We start from the raw sequence: 18977 nt of genomic DNA on the forward strand, positions 1-18977 counted from the left end.
TCTCTACTGGTGAAATAACAAAGGTATTCATAGTGCCTGCCTCCCACAACTCCAGCAGTTTACTTGGTCAATTTTATAGTTTTCATTGAAATAAAAGGCTGACACTCAAAATGACCCCTGGCTATTTATTCCTTGGTTTCTCTAAGCATGTGATATAATTGCTCCTTCAACAAAGAGGAAACTGGGAGAAAGTTGATCAGTTCTGCTACTGGCTGGGATTTTGTGTGAGACAGGCTGTTATCATCTGTAATATTATCCATAGTCACAATGAGGCATCAGAGACAAGAAGTTAAGATTAGCTGAAATCAGAGGTATTTTGGGGAAACTGGGCATCTCTGTTCTTTGTATGTTACTGAGATATTTCCTTGAACTGCTTTGGATCGAGAACAAGGGCCATTTTTCTGATTATAAAAGGCTAGGAATTTAAAATGGCTACAGGTAAGCTTTGGGTGTATGAGTGTGTGTGTGTGTGTGTGTGTGTGTGTGTGTGTACATGCATGCACACACACAATAAGCATTAGAAACAGGGTTTCGTGGTAACTACAAGTTGCTCCGCGTGTCTGGGGAAAAGAACGTCAAATTCTTTCTCAGTCCACCCAAGGCAACGCCCAGTTCAGTCTAATTCAGATAAAACATGATGATTAGGTTTAGCTGCTGGTACCTTAGAGAACACTCACACCCATTGTCCTCTATCCTAAAAGTTATAGATAGGATTATTCTTTCTAGTTCTTCGCTCCCCCTTTCTTAGAGAGTAATGCATAACTCTCTCTTTGCTGAACCATCCATTAGAGTAAGCCACTGTGACTTGACCATGTGGCTTGTTTGGGCTAATGAAACATTAGTGGATGTGATGTGAGCAGAGGCTTTGAACATGTCTGCATAACTTCGGCCTCTAGCAGAAGCCCAGCCAAACCACAGACTTATGAGAAAAACAAAATTGTTTATTGTTGTTAAGTCTGTAAGCTATCTTATAGTTGTTTGTTATACAGCTTTCTTGTTGCAATAATTGACTGATGCACAAGACAATCAGAATTAAAATTAACAGTACTGATAAAGCCTACTAAGAAATCCAAGTTCAAAGGTATATACTTCCACACAAGCAAGTGAATTAGGTAGGCGTGATCCTCATATTTTCTAATTAGACTGCCAAAGCGTTCAAATAGTTCATTAAATTGTTTAAAATCTTCTTATCTTGCATATCTTCTCATTAAGAGAAATAGGTTAAAATGTGTAAGAAAACAAACAAGCGAGCAAAAAACAACTCTAGGCTCTCCAATCAGGTCACAACACTGAACACACTACACTCTACCCTGTTCTAAAACCTCTGATTGAAAGCTAAACTGTTTAATACTATTTAACCTTTGATAATTTCTTCAGTAACATTTTTGATGGAAAATATGCCAGTTTATTACAGAAAATATATTTTAATTGTTTCTGTAATAGTAATGATTGCAGATAATTCAATGGAGGTATAAAGATAAAAATAAGTCTCTTACTTCTGTCCAATAAGTTACTAACACCTTTTTCATATCAAGAAAATCATAATAAGTTACTGAACTGATCCATCAAAAAATGTCCTATTTAATCATGGAAATTCTTCATGATAAACTCATTGGTGGACGATAATATTGAATGTCGAGGTAACTGAAATGGCCAGATCATAGATTAATCACAGCCTCTTGGGCCAGAAAGATCAAAATAAGAAGAGGGACCTCCATGTCTCCACCATATACCCGCATCCCAAGCAGCGGGACCCAGAACGCATCTTCCCTTTCCTGGAACACTTCATGGGAGCTTTCCCGATAGTTAGCAGCCAGTCAAAAGGGATCAAGTTAGTTAGTTAGGACCAGAAAGAGACCAACCTAGGTCGGGGGGGACTTACGGACCTCAACTGGCTCTTCTCAGATCATGAGTGCCCTACCTTCTCAGGCCACTTTTACAACATCAACTCTCAACTCATGTGGAGTTTAGGAACCCACACTTTTCCTCACTTTCCATTTCCTCTGACCCCTTTTTCATCTCAAGAACATCAGCCCATTCTCCACAGACACTCAGTTTCTTCAGCTTATTTTTAAAATCCATTGTCTTAATTTTTTTTTTTTTTTAATGTAATAGACCTTATTAATTCATTACGGCAAGGCCAGGAATGATTCCAAGAATAATGCTTCCAGTGCTACAAAGGAGGGGAAAATATAATATTTATGTTTCTATATTAAAATAGTCTGACTCTCCATATCCTGGCAAAGGTTTTTTTAGGTCACATAAATCACACAACCAACTTAAGAAGTAGATATTTTCATACTTATTTTGCTGACAAAGAAATGGAGATTCAGAGAGATTAAACGACTTATCCAACTCTGTCCAAACTCGCACAGCTAGTAAATGCTAGTGCTAGAATTTGAACTAGGCATTTTTTTAATAAACTTCCAAATAAACCAGTTCCTTATTTTATGGGTTAAGAATATGTGGCCAGAAGGAATAGGTTGACAACTGGTTTGTAATTTTTCCCCTTAACTCAAGAATACAAAGGATTTGATCCTTTAATGAAGCCTCCTTGTTGAAGAGACCCCAGAGCTGCAGTTTTTCTGAGCTGAGATGGTCTGCACTCACCTACTCTTGTCTTTTGTGACCTCATGCTTCTAAAATATGGAGTGACTGGAATGTTTGCAAGCTGTGCCTTGAAAATATAAAACCTTCACTATGTTACTGCCAAGCATGCTGCAATGTTACCTATCCCATATCATTTTGTTGTTGTTGTTGAGAATACACACAGCGAAATATACACCAATTCAACGGTTTCTACATGTACAATTCAGTGATATTGATTACATTCTTCTAGTTGTGCAACCATTCTCAGCCTCCTTTTCTGAGTTGTTCCTCCATCATTAACTTAAACTTGCTGCCCCCTAAGGTTCCTATCTAACCTTTCAAGCTCCTGTTTTCAGTTTGATCCTATCTATATCCTATATAGATAATTCTTAAAAGAGCATAATCCTTAAGGCAGACATTTTTTACCAGTTAAGCTAAACTATTGTTTAGTTTTCAGAAGACTTCAGGGGTATTTTTGGTTTAAAGTTTTAAAGATTATCTCAGGCCAGTAGTTTCATCCAGACTTCATGACTCCAGAAAGTCTGGAGTCCATGAAAATTCAAAATTCTGTTCTGCATTTTCCCCTTTTTGATCAGGATTCTTCTATAGAATTCTTCTATAGAATCCTGATCAAAAAGTTCAGTAATGGTAGCTGAGCACCATCCAGTTCTTATCTTATGGCAAATTGTGACAGTTGCTCATAGAGGCAATTAGCCACACATTCCATATCCTCCTATTCCTGACTCTCCTTCTTCCTCTGTTGCTTCAGGCTAATAGAGACCAATTGTTGTGCCTTGGAGGACTGCTTGCAAGCTTTTAAAACCCCAGACACTATGCAAGGAACAAAGAGGTAGGACAGAAGCACTAAACAAGTCCCATGTCTTTCTTTAAAGCTAAACAAACATAGGAATGGGTAAAGCTTATCATAGGTCATGAGTTTGATAGTCAATCTATACACGATACCACTCCTGGTAGTTAAGTATTATGGATTTTGCACAGGCTGCAGAGGCTGATTTGGACCTACAGCTGGCTCACTGCAGAATCTTGAAGAATTTGTTCCTCTTAATTGAAAGTGTTATCCGCTATAATACTATTACCAGTTTAGTAACTTCAAAAGACTTCCAAGAAGCTAAAGCATACATTTTCACTAGATGAAGTTATATGAATATCCAATTTCTATTCAACCTTCAAGATTTATATCAAGTAATACAACCTTTCATAATAATTTCACAAAACATTCTGTAACACCTGTACCATCCCCTTCTTTCTGTCCCCCTCCTCCCCCGTCATGAATCTTCTATAGGAAGTATTTAGACACTTAATTATCTTCTGCCTCTATTGTTCTCTATTTGGTTCATTTGCCCTCTCTCCTCCACCCACCCAGCTAAATAGATCTTCAAGGGCAAGAAATATAACTCACATTTCTTTATAATCACTTTGAAAAGTACCTAGCCCAATACTCAACATTTAGCAAGTACTCAAGTGGGACTTTTTGAATGAATGAAACACAATCAAGATTTTTAAGCTTGTAATGGAAAATGTTCAGGCATGCCTAATTTTAAAAACACTTTCAGCTGAATCCCAAATGATATAGCAGGTATAATAAATTGAATTCTTGTTAGAAAGTTTCCTAAGTTGAAGCAATTAACCTTGAGAAGAAAGGTCTTGGCCACCTTCATTAAACAAATCACGAAATATAAAAGAGACAAAAGGTAAGGTCTTTATTATCACTGGTCAATTTCCAAAGCATATTAATTTAGATTTGATTAAACCTAGTCTTATGATGACGTTCACTAATATTTTTTCACCAAAAGAAAAAAAAGTTGTATCATTTTCTTCCCTAGTTTTTGAGTAGAACTGAACTCAACAAGTTTATTTCTGCTTAACAACTTACAGCACACAGCACCTTTGCATGACAAACTCTCTTTACCTGCACTCAGCATCTCTGATGTCAGCACATCTCTGAAGTGGTGGTTGTTAAAGTAATGACTTTTGCAAAGAGGGCACTAAGAACACTGATTTTACATAACATATCCTGAAATGATAGGCTTTTTTTTTTTTTTCTTTTAAATAGAGTGGCAGGCTTTCATTCCAAGTAAGATATCATTATTTACTGCTAGCCTAAATCTTCAGCTAAGAAAAACTTTTACTTCATTTCTTAAAGATAATCTTCAGCAGCAGGGTTATGATTATGAAAAAAATCTAAGCATCCTTTGTCAGTACCAACTAGCCTGTCCAATTTTTCTAGTCACTCTTTATAATTTTCAACAGTGGGTCTGAAGAATTCATTTGTAACCTCAGCAGAAAGTTGCTAGGAAATAGAAATCGCTGTATTTCTTTAAGTGTTCTAATATATAAAATCACACTGAAGCAACAATATAATTTAACTGCATTATAGGAAACTACTAAAATAACCTCCATTGGCTACTCTGGAAGTACTGAAGGAGCTGAAGCTTGCATAGTAGATCTGTAACCTTACAAAGGACTTCAGTTCTCTCATGCATGAAATTGGAAAAGATTATTTTCTCTAGAAATGGTATTTATATCACTAATCATGTAAATGAATGTTAAAAGATTCTTCCAGGGATAATTGATGAAATAGTTAGAGATAAATCTCTTTGTTAACATAAAATGTTATACAAAACCAAAATACAATAAAATCAGAATTAGACAGCTCAAACTTCTGACTACTCAACAGCCTGGAAGGGTGCATCTTAAAGTATTTCAGGAGCTACCACGTCATATCACATAATATGTTTGCTAAAAATTGGTAGTGATATCTGTCAGGCAGGAGAGAGGAAAAATAACTTTTAATCGTAAAAGATAGGGGAAAGGAAGACACAATACTTAGGGGACACTGAGCTTCTGTTAAGGGTTATGGAAAAGTTGGGGAACAGTTAAAGGTGATAATTGAACAACATGATGAACATAATTAATATCACTGAATTGTATATGTGGAGATTGTACAATTTACAATTTGCTGTAATATTTACAACAATAAAAGAAAGAGAGAGAGAGAGATGTATGACCAAACAAAATTTTTTTAAAGGCAAATTACTATAAGAGCATGAAAGTCTTGGACCACTTAGTGTTGGAGCAAATAATCTTACACATCTCAACAGCTCCTGAGAGCATCATTATATTATGGATTAGTAAAGTTGTTATTAGTTATAATAAGTAACCTACGTCACCAGGAAAGAGTTATATTGGGTATAGGATAGGCTTGTTAATGAAGACAAGGAAAGGTATGCTACATTTCTGCCCCAAAGCATGAACACTACAATTTAATTTTTGAAAAACAAAAGTAAGGGGATTTGTATTCTTACTCACCACGACGACATAAAATTCTTAGGTCTTAGAATAGCTAGATATTCTATAAACATTAAGAGATCAAAATGGAGTTGCTAAATAGGAAACAGTATAGAGAATTTTAGGTAAATAAAACTAAATGTGGTTATAATATCATAATTTTGAAGTATTTTCATGGAAATCATTTCCTTTCAAGTAGGCAATGTGCCTGTAGGACAGACAGATAGACAAACAGACAGACAGAATAGAACAGATAGCTTCCATTGAGTTGACTTCAACTCATGGTGACTTTATGTACAATAGAACAAAACATTGCCTGGTCCTGCATTTTATCCTCACAATCACCAGCATGTTCAAGTTCTTTGTTGCAGCTGTTATGCCAGTCCATCTCACTGAGAGTCTCCCTTGCCCTTGTTGGTCCTCTGAGTCACTAAACACAATGTCTTCCTCTAGCAAGTGATCTCTCCTGATGATATGTCCAAAGCAAGTAAGTTGGAGAATGTTCTATTGTATCCATAAGATTTTCATTGGCTAATTTTCAGAAGTAGATCTTTAGGTCTTTCTTCCTAGTCTGTCTTAGTCTTGAAGCTCCACTGAACCTTGTCTGCCATGGATGACTCTGTTGGTATTTGCAATACCGATGGCATAGCTTACATTATCACAGCAACACGCAAACCACCACAGTATGACAAGCTGACAGATGGGCAGTGGGCCTATAGAGTAGTGAGATGCATTTTCTTGCCTATCTAAAAACTTATAATAAATCCAAAATAATAGCTTCAAATATGCTTTGAGCAAATGAGCAATAGATGCTTTGTTGGAATAAGTTATCCAGGACAGTTTTAAAGAAAGCAATGAAATATAGATGTATACATTCTAGAAAATATGGTTCAGAATAATTTATAGCTATACCTGTTATAAAATAAAATGCAATTCAGAACTTCCATTTACTTTTTATCCTTGAAAATTCATTTTTTAGTTTTAAAAACAGCAAATTTGATCTCAAGATTTTTCTATTCTTTCCAGGCATTTCAATCTTCTATGGGCCTCAATATATCACAAAAATACAAACTTGGAAATTGCCCTCCTTGATAAGGTATTTCTATATGACAGAAGACAATGTCCTAGAAAAACATAGAGCTTCTCAAATGTGCCAGCTGAATATAAAGTGTCACAAATGGACATACTTCCACTTCTGTCCAGGATGGTGTAAACAGATTTATCCTGTAACCTGAATGATATAACAAGCAAAATATCTAAAGCAATAGTTTTCAAGACACTGGACATCAAGCAAAGGGGTATAATGATCTCATAGAAACAAAACACAAATACAATGTACCCCAGGATTGCTCATGTATACAGCCTTGAGAAAGTTTCCAGGTCACATCACAGAAAGTCTCCCTGAGTTGAGAAGACAGATCAGGGGGTCCATCAAGGTGGCAAGAGTTTGCAGAACAAAGTACTGGACAAAAGACACTTGCACAGGGGACAATTTTAGATATCTGCATAAGGTTTCCCTTGAGCACTCAGCAGAACACCGACTAGAACAAGTATGTGAGAAAATTACCTGAGAATGAAGAAAGAACAATCGGCAGGTTGCACTTAACAAAGACCCAAAAGTATCAAACTGTTTTCAAGTTAATTTACCTGCATCTCTGAACAAAGCTTACAAATATTTATTGGAATACAGATGTATCCAGTACACAACAAGGTAAAATTTACATAGTCTGGTATCCAGTCAAAAACTGACAGGAATGCAATCACGCAGGACAAAATAACACATAATGAGGAGGAGAAACCAATTGACACCAACCCGAGAAGCTGTACAGTGATAAGGATTAGCAGACAGCCAAGGACATTAACTATCATAAGTGTATGCTAGAAGTTCAAAAAGTTAAATAGAGACGTAGACGATATAAAAAAGACTTAAACTAAGCTGCTAGAGATAGAAAACACAATGCCTGAAATGAAAATACACTGTATATGATGAATAGAAGAATATATAGTTGTAAAAGTAGAGATTAGTGATATTGAAGACATAACAGTATAAACTATCCAACATCAAACCTGGGGAGAAAAGATTAATTTTAAAAAATGAGAAGCCCATCACTGAGTTATGGAACAACTTCAAGTAACAACTTCAAGTATTTGTGTAATTGGAGTCCCTGAAGGAGAGAAAAGAGAGAGACAGCAACAGGAAGAATATTTGAGGAAATAATGACTGAAGTGTTTCCAAATTTGATGAAAATTATAAATCCACAGACCAAAGAATCTCAGGAAACTCAAACACAAAAAGGGGGGGGCGGAGGGGGAAGAAGAGGTAAACAACAAAGCACGTCGTAAACAAATTGCTCAAAATCAGTGACAGAGAAAAAAGATCTTTAAAAGAATCAGAGAAAAAAGACATCTTACATACATAAGAACAAAGATATAAAGATAATGGCCAATTTTACTTTCAAAACAATGCTAGCATGAAGAAAAGGGAACATCTTTAAAATATTGAAATTAAAAAAAAACTGTCAATTTAGAAGTCTATACGCAGCAAAAAGTATCTTTCAAAAATGAAGGAGAACTAAACACTTGTTCAGGCATACAAAAGTTAAAGGATGCATCACCAGTAGAACTGCACTACAAGAAATGTTTAAGAACTACTTTAGGCAGAAGCAACATGACACTAGACAGAAATAAGAATTTACATCCAGATTCCTCAACATCAGCACTGCTAAAGTTTGGACTGGGTAATTCTTCATTGTGTATGTGGAGGGGAAGGGCAGTTGTCCTGTTTATTGAAAGATGTTTATCAGTATTCCCATCCTCTACCTACTACATACTGATAGTATCTTCCCTCCACCACCAGTTGTGGCAATCAAATATATCTCAAACTATTTGCCAAATTTCACCTGGGAGACAAAATAACCCCATGGTGAGAACAACTGATCAACACAAAAGAGAGAAGAGAGCTGAATAGGGTCATTACCTGGTAAATATATAACATTTTTCTTATTATTTAAATCTCTCTAAAAAATCATTTAAAATTTAAATAAAAATAATGGATTCTGTTGTTTATAACAGATGTGTAAGTAAAATGTGTGACAATAAGAACATAAAGTCTAAGAGAGGAGAAATGGAAGTATACTATCATAAGGTTCTTATACAACATGTGATATGACATAATATCACTTGAAGGTAGACTATGATAGGTTAAAGATGTATTCAATAAACCCTAACGCAACCACTAAATAACAAAACAAAGACTTTTATCTAGTAAGTCAACAAAGGAGATAGACTAGAATCATTAAAAAATGTAAATTCACCCAAGAGAATACAGAAGAAGAGAAAAAACAGAAAGATATAACATATGGTGACAAATACAAAACAAATAGTAAGTTGATAAACTTAAAGCAGCTGTATCAATTATCACATTAAATAGAATAATCTAAACACCCCCAACTAAAAGGCAGAGATTGTCAGACTGAAAAAATGCAAGACCCAACTTGATGATGCCTACAGGAAACTTGCTTTACTTATAAAAACATAAATAGGTTAATAATAAAAGTATAGAAAGAGGAATACCATGCCAACGCTAATTTTAAAAAGCCAGAGAAATGGCTATATCAATATCAAACAAAGTAGTTTTCAAAGAGGGGTTTATCCAAGGATGCAAAGTTGATTTAACATTTAAAATCAATCAGTGAAATTCATATACTAACAAATTTAAAAATAAAAACCATATTATTATCTCAATATAAGCAGAAAAAGTGTTTGACAAAAGCCAACATCCATTCTTAACAAAAACTCTCAGAAATCTTGAAGTAAAGAAGAACTTTTAAAAACTTGATAAGGTGCATCCACACAAAACCCACAGTGAATATCAGTCTTAGTTGTGAAAGACTGAATGCTTTCTCCTCACAGATCCGGTGCATGATAAAGATGTCCACTATTTGCACTTCTAGTCAACATTTTACTGGTGATTATAACTAATACAATAAGGCAAGGAAAACAAATAAAAGTCATTCAGATTGGAAAAGAAAAAGTTAAACTGTCTTTATTCACAAGCAACATGATCATATATGTAGGAAATTTTATGAAATCTATAAAAAAAAACTCCTAGAAGTAGCAAGTGAGTTTAAGATACAAGATCAATAAATAAAAATAAATTTTATTGCTACATACTATCAAATAATGATCAGAAAATTAAACTCAGAAAACATTTAAATAGCATGAAAAATAAGAAATATTTATGGATAAATCCCATAAAAGATGAGCCAAACTACAAAATATTGCTAAGAGAAATTGAAGTAGTTCTAAATAAAATAGAGAGAGAGAATTTGGTCATGATTTAGAATTCTTAATATTGTTAAGATGTAAATTCTCCCCAAATTGTTCAACGGATTCAATACAATCCTTCCAAATCCTAGCATGTTATCTGTTTTTTTTTTTTTTTTCTTTTGAGAAATTGGCAAGTTGCTTCTAAAATATGGGAAAGCAAAAGACATAGAATAGCATAAACAACTTTGAAAATAGGAGAGAAAATTTGGAGGGCTGATACTATCTGATTTTAAGACTTATTATAAAGCTACAGTAATCAAGACAGCGTGGTATTGGTGCGAAGATAGACATATAGATCAATAAAACACAACAGAGGGCAGAAATATACTCATGCTTATATGGACAACTGATTTTTAGAAAAGATGCAAAAGCAATTCAGTGGAGAAAGGATAGTCTTTTCAATAAATGAATCTGGAAAAACTGGGTATCTATATGCAAAAAGTGAACTTCTTCCGTACTTTGAAGCATATATAAAAATTAACTTCAAATGAACTGTAAACCTACATGCAAAACCTAATACTATAATGCTTCTATCGGAAAACATAAGAGAAAAAATTTTTGACCCTGGCCTGGATATAATTTTTATATATATACATTGCCAAAGTAAACTCTCTATAAAAGAACAAATTGATAAATTGGACTTCATCAAATTAAAACCTTCTGAGGATCAAAAGATAAGCCACAGACTAAATGTTTTCAAGGTATATATCTGATAAGGACATGTATCCAGACGATAGAAAGAAGCCTCAAAACTCCACAATAAGAAAATAAACAACACAATAACAATGTGGGCAAAAATTGGAATTGACACTTCTCTAAAGAAGATATACAGATGGCAACTAAGCACAGAAAGATGCAGTCTTGATTATCTAGTGCTGCTATAACAGAAATACCACAAGTGGATGGCTTTAACAAAGAGAAGATTATTCTCTCACAGTCTAGTAGGCTAGAAGTCAGAATTCAGGGGGCCAACTCCAGCAGAAGGCTTTCTGTCTCTGTTGGCTCTGGAGGGAGGTCCTTGTCATCAATCTTCCCTTGGTCTAGGAGCTTCTCTGAGCAGGAACCCTGGGTCCAAAGGATGCACTGTGCTCCTGGTGCTGCTTTCTTGCTGGTATGAGGTCTCCAACTCTCTGCTTGCTTCCCTTTCCTTTTATCTCTTGTAAGATAAAAGGTGATACAGGCCACACCCCAGGAAAATTCCCTTTACATTGGATCAGGGATGTGACCTAAGTAAGAGTGTCACATCCCACCCTAACCCTCTTTAACATAATCTAATCTTGCCTCATTAACCACAGGCAGAGATTAGAATTTACAATACATAGGAAAATTACATCAACCACAAAACGGAGGACAACCACACAATACTGGGAATCATGGCCTAACCTAGTTGACACGTATTTTTGGGGTCACAATTCAATCCATGACAGACACTCAACAATATTAGTCAATACAGAAATGCAAATTAAAGCCATAAGGTGACACCACTATATACCTATTAGAATGGTTATGATTAAAAATGCTGATAATATCAAGTACTGATGAGGATGTGGAGCAACTAAAACTCTCATACACTGCTGGTTGAAATGTAAAATGGCACAACCACTTTGGAAAATATATTGGTAGTTTGTTTGTTTGTTTAATTTAAATGTAGGCCACTGTATGAGCCAGCTATTTAACACTTAGGTATTTACCCAAGAGAAAAAACTGGAAACAACCCAAATGTTCATTGACAGATGAATGGATAAACAAAGTTAGTATATCAGTACAACGGAATACTACTCAGCAGATAAAATGGAATGCATTAACGGTACATGCAACAAAATGAATGAATCTCAAAATAATTATGCTGAGTGAAAGATGCCAGACCAAAACAAGAAATACATGTGATTCCATTTCTATAAAGCTCTAGAAAATGCAAACTAATCTATAGCAACAGAAAGTAGATCAGGGGTTGCTTAGGAATTGGGAGCAGGAGGAGTTAGGGGTGAGATGGGGGGATTACAAAGGTGTAATGATGAAACTTTTAGGGGTGATGAATGTATTCATTATCTTGACCATGGTGATGGGTTCGTGGATGTATACATATGCCAAAGCTTGTCACATTTTATACTTCGAATATGTTCAATTTATTTTATGTCAATCATACTTTAATAGTGATTTTTTCAAATATTATATATACCTTTAGCTTAGAAATAAGTCAAACTCTAGGAGACCTGTCTTCTTTCTCACACAATCAGCATGGCCTCACCTTCAATTTTCCACTACAGTCTTTCGTGACAGTATTCTGAAAAAAATTGCCATGAAAACATTCATTGGGACCTATCTTAATAAACACTTCTGTCCTCCCTAGTGCAGAGAGCTATTGAATTTTCCAGCTTTTTAAAATTCACTCCATGGTTACAATATGTATTTATTCATTTGAAAAACATTTATTATAGATCCATTATATGGGAGACACATTGATGATACCTTTCAATGTTTATATTATGGGTAGAAAATTCTAAAAATAGAAATACCAGGAAATATCATCACCTCATTGTGCTAAAAACATTTAGAATTCTTACATGTAATTGTTACAGAGAAGCTCTGTTAGATGAAGGTCCTTGACAACTGTTAGATATTGTCAGATATACCACAATAGCTGTCACATGGTAAATGCTTAATAAAATCTGTTGACTCAATAATAAGTGTTACCTATAACATATATAGTTGGAGCCCTGGTGGCGCAGTGGTTAAGAGTTCAGCTGCTAACCAAAAGGTCAGCAGTTTGAATCCACCAGCCGCTCCTTGGAAACCCTAGGGGGCAGTTCTACTCTGTCCTATAGGGTTGCTATGAGTCAGAATCAACTTGACGCCAACGGGTTTGGTTTTTGGCTTATAACATATGCAGCTTCTCAAGCAATGCCAGCAGGGCAAGATACTTTGTTGTTGTTGTTGTTGGGTGCCATCAAGTCAGCAGAGAACTATCCATGGGGGTTTTCTTGGCTGTAATCTTTATGGAAGCAGATTGCCAGGTCTTTCTCCCTCAGAGCCACTGGGTGGGTTTGAACCACCAACTTTTCGGTTAGCAGCTGAGTACCTAACCATTGTGCCACCAGGACTCCTTAACATATATAATTTATTAAGCAGTACCAGCAGGGTGAGATACTAGGGACTATAAATGCATCAATTATTTCATCTGCACGAAAACTTTATGGCATAAGTATGATTTTCTCCGTTTTACAAATGAGGAAATTGAGTCACTAAGAGCATACGACTGCTGGCGAAACCCATGCTGTTTCTAGGTCACTTTAAAAATTAAACTTAAGTTTTAAAAAAATCCTTTCCATGTCACTGAATCACCATACTACACTAACTCAATATCATCACCATGACACCTTGACACAAACAAGTCAAGACAAGTCATCCAGTCTGTCCATGGTGGAGGGCAGGCCAAGGATGTTAGGGAATGATTCCGTGGCCTCTGCTGCTCTCTCACTTTGTTTGGCATCTGGGTAATTAATACCAAAGGGACAAACATGCCCATTAAAAGCGTGCCATTTCACATGCACCATTCTGCATGTGAACAAACACAGGACAGTGCACTCAAGCACTTCGACAGTGTTGGAGATGAGTGTTACTCATTAAGCTAATAGTGGAAAAATGTGTGGGAGGCTTTTCTTTAACTTTCTTCTCTGTCAATCCAGAAAGAGAATAGAGGGAAATAATGGAAAGCAAAATGTTTAAAAACAGCTTGGGCAAAATGCTTTATAAAAATAGACAATAACTAGTGACAATACCCCTGTACTGCTAAACAGTGTTTAGTCATTTATGACACAGCTACTGGAATGTAATTGTTACACAGAGTGATTTTTTACTGAGTCAGAACTACATGTGTTTTGATTTCTATTCTTACTATGTATCCCACTGACAGAAGTTGTCTTGTTCCTAGCAATTCTGAAAAGGGCAAACTTTAGTTTCAGGAGAACAGGCCTTTGTTAATTGTGTGCGCCACTATATCTAAGGTACACAGAATAGTGTCTGTCATACCGCAGGTTCTCAGCATGTGTTCAATGAATGAGTATATAAATGAATTTAATACCTCTACTGAGTTCCTACTACCAGCCCCTCAATATTGCCAGATAAGGTCTCAAGAAGTCCACATCATTTCACTTTTTATGGTCTCACTGTTCCTTCCTAATCCTTGAAGATTTGCCCTGCCAATCTCCCAGAATTCCTTTAGCCCTCATTCTCTTCACCCACACTCATTCCTCCCCCTCACTATACCCAGAAGATCCTGAAGAATTACTGAGGACATTGAGGCAATCCAGCAAGAATTATGTACGTGATCCCTTCACAACCTTCGTCTTCCACCCTAATTCAGACCCACATTTGTGGGACCTGGGGCAAAAGTAGAAATGGAAACCCATGTTCCATATTCTAAATATTTAAAAGTTATCAATCCAGCTAACAGACTACTAAAATATGTTTTATCCTCCTATGTTGACAGTTATACATTCATAACAACTTGATGGGCCACATTGAAATTTAGATGCATACTGCTCTATAATTTACACTAGAATCTGGTAGCAGGGGGAGAACTGGCCCCAGAACCCCTAGGTACCCAACCCTGGCCTTTAGCCTGTCCCCCTTTTATGCCCCTGTCCCAGTTCCATCCTGAGCTCAAGAGACTTTGCGCATGTACTTCTGGACACCCAGCCTGCATGTCCATCCTCACATCCCCAAAAACAAAATCCCTTGGCCATCCTTCAGGCTTGGACATGCACATATCAATGATGGAGTCCATCTATGAGGACAGACCTGATCAAGTACCCATGTAAGCCCTGGGGTCAGCTCAGAGCCTTTTAGGGTCCTGAGTAAATAGAGCATGGCCTAGTGCCATATGCATGGGCTTCAGATGGCACATCCCTTTGACCCAGTGAACTCCTGGAGCTGTGGGAAGGGACACAGCTAGAAGAAAACCAAAGCAGGACCTTCAAGCATGGGGCCTAGCACAGGGTTTCTGTTTCCTGCTTCTAAGGGCATTGCTGCCCTAGATCTCATCTCAAGAGTTATTCTCTCTCCTTTAACATCTGCTCTCTTGCTGATAACATTGCTCTGCATGCTCTCAACTTTTATTCCACCAATTGTCTGTTCTTTATTTGCAACTCCAATATCTCTGTCTCCATTGCTTATTTTTCCCTGTACATGAATGTACTTTCATCTCTCTTTCTATAACCCCTATCTTCTAAAGCTATTGTCATATATCTCCTTCCTCTCAACAGCAAATGTTAAAATAATAGACTCCATTCACTCTAGAAAATACAAATAACCCCCAAACATTCACTTAGCAATAATTTATCATTTCCAGCTATTGGTGAACATCATTACAGATACTTCTCTTGTGTGTAGGCAGAAACACAGATAAATGAGTAGATAAATAGCAAGAACATGTTTAAATAGAATTGTTGTATAATAAAAATTATCAAAATTACTATTCCTTGAATTATAAAGAAACTGACATGAAACAATTAGAATTGCTCAACTTCCTTTAAGTAGTTCTTCCTAACAATCAACATTAGAGCCTAAAAGATACCGCTAAAGATCATGAAGGACAGTGAAACCTCTCTCTCTTTTTTATAAACACTGCTGATGTGCACAAGTGGGTCATCTCTCTCTTATCTTCAAGTTCCCCAAAGGGACTTGATTGTGGCAGTCCCATCCCTGTATTCCCACTTTGCCTGTTCTGAAGCAGATTTCCATAACTTGGTGTTCACAGACTCCCCAAAGAATCCATGGATAGAAATTGGGAGTTTGTGATCATGGATGAAAAATAAAATTACATTTCCCCTAAACTTTAACTTAAATTTAGTATTCCCCTTCATTATGAACATAGGTAACATATCACAATATTAGCAATACCTGTGACTTTGTTGGTAGTAGAAATCACTTATATTTCTATATCATATTACTGTGGTTGCAGATCTCAAAATAGTGTTTATACTCATCAATACTTTATGAATCAAGAAGCACATATTTCTTTAGCACAAATTGATTTCTATATATTTTTATAGTTGTATTTCAATATAATTGGTTTCTCTTATAAATTAAATATTTTATGTTATGCATTTAAAATGTACTGAGACAGCACCCACATCTTCACCTGCCTACAAAGGGGTCTATGGTATCAAAAAGTTTAAGAATCCCTATTGTGAATGTTTTTGTTGGCTCCCAGCCCCCAATTCTCTTCACCTGAATTACAGAGAGCAGGTTCGATCTTTTCTTGTTTCTGGTAGAAACTGATTAAAGGAAAAAGCACAACAGTGGCACAGCCCTAGCAGACAAATTTAGCACTCATCATTTCCAAGGATACAGCTTCTTTATTCTCAGTAAAATAAAATCACATTCCACAGATGCCAGATTCCCGTATCACTGGCTTACAGATGAGTTTCCTGCCATTCAACAAGTGCAGTTGCCAGGGCTCTCGCTCTGACACTCTGATAAGGTTGGACTCATGCCTTTATAAAATAAACACATTCTTCAGGCAAATGATTGTTTCTCGATGGCCCTGTGACACTGTCCATACACAACAAAGTTGTTAAGTCAATCAGGTCTGAATCACAGGGTCATTCTACATTACTTCAGTCAATAATAAGGCCACTTATCTCTCCCTGCTTCTGTATATCTTAAGATGACAGCAGTTCTATTGTGTGGTATTAAAACTTCCATAACTTCTTAGAAGGTATAAATGATGGATGGAATAAACATCAGGTATGAAAGTATATGCTATGCGAGTATGTGTTTGTAATATTAATATACAAGTAATATATTAACATAGGAGGAGCCCTGGTGGCACAGTGGTTAAAGCACTCGGCTGCTAAGCAAAGTGTCGGTGGTTCGAACCCACAAGCCGCTCGGAGGGAGAAAGATGTGGCAGTCTGCTTCTGTAAAGATTTACAGCCTTGGAAACCCAATGGGACAGTTCTGCTCTGTCCTATAGGATCGCTATGAGTTGAAATCGATTCCACAGCAGCTGGTTTGGTTTTTTGGTCATATTAACACATATATGTATGTTAATATACATATTAACACATATATGTATGTTAATATACATATTAACACACACCAAAACCAAACCTGTTGCCATCAAGTCAATTCTGACTCATAGCTACCCTATAGGACAGAGTAGAACTGCCCCATAGGGTTTCCAAGAAGCAGCTGGTGGATTCGAACTGCCAACTTTTTTGTTAGCACCACTGCGCTACCAGGGCTCCTCCTAAATATATATATGGGGGTGTGTGTGTGTGTGTGTGTGTGTATGTACATATATGTGTGTGTATTTATATATATATAAATATGCTTTCTTGTGCAAGATTGAGATCGCAGTATTGGTAATATAATAATGGGTAAATATCTATGTTTCTAGTGTTTATGTCAGCCTTAGCAATTTTCAACTGCAAACTTCAGCACTTTTTCCAACCTACTGCTTAAGCATGATGTATTAAGCAGCAAAATTACTACCTATCCCTATTATACTGTGAGTATATGAAAAATAGAAAATACGATTTCATATACATATACCAAACTAGTAATCAAGGACTAGAAGATTACCTCAAGATTTTTTATAGGCACAAAAATGCCCCTGAAATCGGTGGGTGTTTTGTTAGAGGAAAGGAGAAAAGGCACGTAGTCACACACCCAGTTTCAAAATCAATTTTTGTTCCTGTATTACTAGTATTTATTGCTGGGTTTCATTTAAAAAACATAGGTATGCTACTGCCTGCAGTCCCTATAAACCTTGGGAGCCATAAGTTGAAGGGAGGAATGTTCCCGAAATGGGAATAAGAGTCTGTCCTCTTTACACTGTTCTGCTAAGTAAACAACAATGTTGTTAGCTGCAGTCATGTCAGCCTCCAACTCATAGCAACCCCATGAACAACAAAACAAAATACTGCCCACTCCTGCACCATCCCCATGACTGGTTGTGGTATGAACCGTATGTGTTCCATAGGGTTTTCACTGGCTGATTTTAGGAAGTAGATCTTCAGGCCTTTCTTCCTAGTCTGTCTTAGTCTGGAAGCTCCACTGAAACCTTTTCAGCATTGTAGCAACACTCAAGCCTCCCCTGACAGAGACATAGTTGGCTGCACGTGAGGTACATTGGCCAGGAATCAAACCCAGGTCTCCTGCGTGTGGTCCGAGAATGCTACCACTGAACCACCAATGCCTCATTACTCACAATATTAGTCCACTCATTTGTAAAAGAGAAGGGACTCAAAATGTTGTGGGTATTAATGGAAATAATATGTAAGTAAAATGCCTACCAGAAAGTAGCTGCTCAAAAAATATTAATTCCATTATCTCTTCTCCTGTTTAAATGATATCTCAAGTTATTATAAAGAAGAGTGTTCAATGAAACACCAACTTTAATTAAACTCCTTAGATGAAATAATACCCAAAAAATGCCCCCCAGGCCCTGGAAATGTATGAAATGTGTCTGCGGAATGGTAGATAGGGTCTGTAGTGAACTGGAGAGCATGACCCCAGCTAAAATCATACAAATGTGAAACACTAAAAACCACTGTATGGGTGAAATAAAGCACCAAGATGGCGGAACTCGTCTGCTTGGCAACCCTAGCTAAAATGGAGACGTGCTCAGGGAAAATAAATATCTCAGCCATCCAGCCTTCTTCCTTGGTGTGGAAGGGTCCTTTAGGATCCTAAGGGGTCACCTCACCCAATGCTAGTCTATTGGTATCAACATTTTTGTT

This window comes from Trichechus manatus, unplaced genomic scaffold, assembly GCF_000243295.1.
Source record: "Trichechus manatus latirostris isolate Lorelei unplaced genomic scaffold, TriManLat1.0 scaffold00173, whole genome shotgun sequence".
Lineage (NCBI taxonomy): Eukaryota > Metazoa > Chordata > Mammalia > Sirenia > Trichechidae > Trichechus > Trichechus manatus.